This window comes from Palaemon carinicauda, chromosome 14, assembly GCF_036898095.1.
Source record: "Palaemon carinicauda isolate YSFRI2023 chromosome 14, ASM3689809v2, whole genome shotgun sequence".
NCBI lineage: Eukaryota > Metazoa > Arthropoda > Malacostraca > Decapoda > Palaemonidae > Palaemon > Palaemon carinicauda.
The window spans coordinates 63,178,689-63,184,448 of NC_090738.1; positions in this window are offsets into that span (position 1 = coordinate 63,178,689).

Consider the following 5,760-nt stretch of genomic DNA (forward strand, 5'->3'; position numbering starts at 1 on the left):
ATAATGTACATATATATATATATATATAATATGTGTGTGTGTGTGTGTATGCTTATTATATATATATATATATATATAACGGATTTTGAGCGAAGCGAAAAATCTATTTTTGGGTGAGATAGCCATGTCGTCCTGATGGAAGTTCCTATAGGGTAGCTTCCTAGGGTATATTACAACTACGGCGATATTCCAGAGAATTTACCTTAAGGTACCAGAATTCTAACTCTGGAGCGAGTATCCCTCGTGAAAGGGATATCGCGACATATCAGAGGACGTATTCTAGACACGTCCACATGGCAATCTACGACCTGAACAGAGATTTCGTCTCGTAGGAGGTGATTGACGAGATACGAATTCGGGAAAGAAAAAGGGGAGCCGCTCCCAAGGCTTCCCTATCCACCGATTTGTATGCGTGCCTGGCGCCAATCCTGGCGCCATCTGTATTCCTTGTAGCGTACACGAGGTGCTACAGATACTGTATGTAGGGAGGGGGTCCTACAGCCCTTTCTTAGAAAGGCAAGGGCGGGTCCATCAGGACGACATGGCTATCTCACCCAAAAATAGATTTTTCGCTTCGCTCAAAATCCGTTTTTTGGGCTCAAGCCAGTCGTCCCTGATGGAAGTGTACCAGAGCATTACTGTATCTGTGGATTCTCAGAACGTGCCGTACTCCCCGGAGGTATTTATTCCCGGTCGACTAGACCTAGAGACCTAAGATGTTACCGTTATACATCTTTTCAACTAACTATAAACTATGTTAGAGCTTCCTGCCCCCCTACAGGGAAGAGTCCTACTAGACTCTGGAAAGTCTCGAAGAGTACATATATCTATGTATGAATACCAGGCAAGCTAATATAGTGGTCTCGCCCTATATTAAGTAAAGCATAGTTTGTATAGAACCACTGCGTCAATATATTGACCAGTAATTCCGCACAATACTTGTATTGGACAAAGGTTTATATCCGCATAGGAAGAAACTAATAAAACCGCCCTCGTCCCTTTATGGGACGGAGTCCTCCCATTAGGGGACTTACATAAACCAATGCAACATAGCTTGCATAACAGAACAATTCTATCAGAATTATCCCAGATAAGATACATAGAATTAAAATGCTCAATTATACCAATAAATTGACACAGGTGAAAGAGACACAAGGTTCTCAAGAACAAGTTTATTAACAGATAATAAACAGACAGGTTAACAACAAATATATATATTTATATAAAAGAGGATAACCCAAAACTTTAAGAATAAGTATGATAGTAAACAGAACTTGTTTATCTGAAAGAAAAACCATTAAACACCACTTTAATAAGATACCAAGGTATCAAGTCATAAAAAGTCTGTATTACAAATCAATCACATTAGCGTTAGAAACGCTTGGCACACATGTCTGAACTTATGCTAGGTTCACCTTTGAAAGAAGGAACAGTCTATATGGGCACTTGGTGCCCTCATTTAGTTTGTAGTACAGTATGTACCTACACACTCAGCCTGGACTTAATCGTCCCCAATTAAGACCACTGTTCCTCGCAGAGTTAAACAGTAGGGTTAACTACACGACCCACTGCTACCACAGATCTCTTAAGTTCCTCTACTTGCTTCGCATAGTGGCGAAAGAACACCCTGGAAGACTTCCAGCCTGTGTATGAACGGAGATGTTCAAAATCCATACAATTAAAGAAATTTAGGGATGAGGCAACTTTCCTCGGATCGTGACCTGCGGGTGTACTGTCAGGATCCGCTCTGCGAATAAAATATGTGATTTTCGCTCTGAGTTGATTCAGAGATAAATTTGAGCCTGATGTTTCTCCCCTGAATAGTTGACCACCCTTGAAGTTTGAAGTTCTACGAAGATAGACCTTTAGGCATTCTACTGGACATAGAGATGCATCTTCTTTCAGAGGGCAGATTCTCCAGGGACCCCACCTGTTGGTGGGTAACTCATTCTTGGCGAGAAACGTAGGATCCGGAAACAGGTTCAGCTCCCCCCCATCCAGGAACTGAACACGACCTGCCTCTCTCGAGAGGGCTACGATCTCACTAACCCTGGCCCCCGGACGCGAGTGCAAATAGGAAAATAACTTTTTGCGTCAAATCCTTTAACGCACATTCTTCATTGCTCAACAGGGAGGCGAAATGAAGAACTTTGTCTAAAGACCATGAGATGGGCTTTGGAGGTGCTGAAGGTCTGAGCCTAGCGCAGGCTTTCGGAACTTTATTAAAGATCTCGTTACCTAGGTCGATCTGGAAGGCAAATAAAATGGGTCTCATCAAAGCAGATTTACACACTGAAATCGTGTTAGCTGCCAACCCTTGGCCATGGAGGTGAATGAAGAAAGATAAGCAGAAGTCTGTTAAGATCTCCTGCGGATTCTTTGCCTTTACAAGGGCCACCCATTTTCTCCAAGATGACTCATATTGCCTTCTAGTCGATTTGCACTTATATTCCGCAAGGAAGTCTATGTTGGCTCTCGAAATCCCGAAACGCTTTCTCACCGCTAGGGCGAGAAAATCATGAGCTGCAGGGTCTGGGTTTTCTGTAATGAAGCGCAGACAGTCGACTTCTGGACTCGCTGGGTCAGAACTGGATGTGGTAGCGGCACGAACTTCATCTGTAGTTCCAACGCCAAGGGGAACCACATACTGTTCGCCCACTTGTGGGCCACTATTGCCGCTACCCCCTTGAAGGATCTCAGTTTGTTGAGGACCCTCAACAGAAGGTTGTGAGGAGGGAACAGATAAATCCTGGACCATCTGTTCCAGTCGAGGGACATTGCGTCCACTGCTTCCGCTAAGGGGTCCTCGTACGGGGACACGTACAGGGGCAACTTCTTGTTGTCTCTCGTCGCAAAGAGGTCTATCTGCAGTTCTGGGACTTGATTCAGAATGAAGGAAAATGATCCTGCGTCTAAGGACCATTCCGACTCTATCGGTGTGAACCTGGATAGAGCTTCCGCTGTCACATTGCGGACCTCCTTGAAGGTGAACTGCCGACAGGTACCACTTCTTCTTTTCCGCCAATCGGAAAATGGCTAACATCACTTGGTTGAGAGGTGGTGACCTCGACCCTTGTCGATTCAAGCATCTCACAACCACCCTCGCTGTCCGTCACCAATCTTATGTGGATCGAGTGACGCGGGGAGACTTTCTTTAAGGTAAGGAGCACTGCCATAGCTTCTAGAAAGTTTATATGAAAGGTCCTGAATAGCTTGGACCAAGTCCCCTGGACTTTTTTCCGATGAGAGTGACCTCCCCATCCCTCCTTTGAGGCATCTGAGTGAATCGTCATCGACGGGGGAGGTGGCTGAAGAAGAACCGACTTCTTTAGATGTCTGGCTTGGGACCAAGGTCTGAGAAGAGTACGTAGCCGAGGCGGCACTGGTCTTCTCAGGTCTCTTCGCGCGTTTGATGCATACCTTCTCCAAACTCCGGTTGCATCCTTTAGCTGTGCTCTTAGCACTGGGTCTGTCACTGAAGCAAACTGGAGAGAGCCTAGTACCCTCTCCTGTTCGTGTCTTGATATCCTTTCGGAATCTAGAAGTCTCTTGACAGAGCCCGCTATCTCCTTCCTTTTCTTCGTCGGGATGGAGAAACTGTGTGACAAAAGGTCCCAGTGGATTCCCAGCCACTGGAACTTTTGGGATGGAGAAAGTCGAGACTTTTTTCTGTTGATCTTGAAGCCTAGGTACTCTAGGAACTGGATCACCTGACTGGAAGCTTGCAAGCATTCGGTCTCGGATGCTGCCCACACCAGCCAGTCGTCCAGGTAGGCTACTACCTTAATTCCCTTTAGGCGTAATTGTTTGAGAGCTGCGCTCGCAAGCTTTGTGAAAATCCTTGGGGCTATGTTTTAGCCCGAATGGCATGGCTCTGAAGGCGTACAGTCTCCGTTGTAGCCTGAACCCTAGGTAGGGGGAGAGTCGACGGCTGATTGGAATGTGCCAATAGGCGTCTGACAAGTCTATAGAGACTGAGTATGCCCCCTCTTGGGCAGTAAGGTCCTTATGTGTTGCAGTGTTAGCATCTTGAATTTGCAATTCACTATGAACTTGTTGAGTGGTGACAAGTCCAGAATGACTCTGAGCTTTTCCGAGTCTTTCTTGGGAACACAAAACAGCCTCCCTTGGAATTTGATGGACTTCACCTTTCGGATCAACATTTTTCTCCAACAGTTCTTGAACGTACTCCTCCAAAACGGGGGTGGAGTGTTGGAAAAACCGAAGGCATGGGGGTGGAGTGCTGTACCAGCTCCAACCCCCAGTCCATTCTTGAGTAGGCTTTGGGGCCCAGGGATCGAAGGTCCAGCGATCCCAAAATTTCATCAGTCTCCCTCCTACCGGTATCATTTCACTTGGACTGCCGTCCTGAGGTCTTGCCTCCCTGACCACGACCACCTCTGAATCCCCTTCCCCTTGAGGGGCGCCTAGACGAGCCTCTGGCTGCTCCTCTAGGTTTTGCACGAAAGGAAGAAGACTGTCCTTCGAACGTTGGGGCGAATGTGGTTGACTGACCTGGCACAGCCTGGGGTACCCACTGAAAAGAAGTTGGGGTTTGTGCCACCATCTGGGGCACTGGAGGCAAAGGCAATTGCAGTTGCTGTTGCTGTCTATAAGGCTTGGCTGGCCGAGATGGTAGCCTAGTCCTCATATTCTTCCTCTTTGGTTGAGGACCCTCATCCGGGGAAGATTTTCTTTTGATAGCCAGGCCCCACTTCTGGAGGTTTCTATTCTCCACGGCGGGCCTTATCAACAACCTCTTTGACCACATCGGTAGGGAAAAGGTCTTTTCCCCAAATGTTGGAGGAGATTAATTTCCTTGGCTCGTGTCTCACCGAAGCCCCGGTGAACACGAACTCCCTGCAAGCTCTCCTTGCCTTGATGAAGCCATAAGGGCCTTCGTCACTGTGGCTAGGTGAGACTTAGCCACTACCATGAACATTTCATGGACCTTAGGGTCACTTGCCATTGTCTCAAGAGTAGTCTGATGAGACATTGAGGCAGCCAGTCTTTCTTTGGTCTCGAACTTTCTTCGTAAAAGAGATTCGGACAGCTTGGGGAGGTCCTCCGCCGAATTGCCGTCCGGCAATATCAGCCTCCAACTTTCCCACTGAGAATGTCAGATGGACATCCTTCCAGTCTTTGTGGTCCATAGGCAGAGCCAGCGACAAGGGTTTACACTCCTCCAGGGAGGGGCAAGGCTTGCCGGCCTCGACTGCCTTTAGGACAGCCGCAAACCCTTTTTGTAAAAAGGGGAAGGCTCTAGCAGGAGAGGACACAAAAGAAGGGAGCTTCTTGCTCAATGCAGCTACCTTCGAGTTAGAGAAGCCCCTCTCTTTCATCGAGGATGAAAGTAGGGCTTGAGCCTTAGCGTGGTCCATAATTATGACCTCCTTCGGCTCTGTCTCCTCCCATGAAGCTGGTTCTTTTCTCAGCCGGACATAGCAGTCTGGATATGATGCCTTGCTGGGCCAGAATTCTACCTCCTCTAGGGGAACTGAACCCAGCTTATCCGAGATGACGATCTTTCCAGTCGTCATCGGCATGTGCTCAGCATACCTCCATGGGTTAGCATCTGAGCATATGGGAAGGTCTTTCACATTGAGCCTTTTCTGGGGCCCATGTGATTCTGCTAGGGACTGCATACGCAGTTCCATTGCAGCCGCCTTCTCCTGATTCTCCTTCTGCATTTGTTGGATCATTCCAACAATCGAAGAGAGGGCCTGTCCCAGTTCTACTGGGAGACCAGCCGATGTTGAG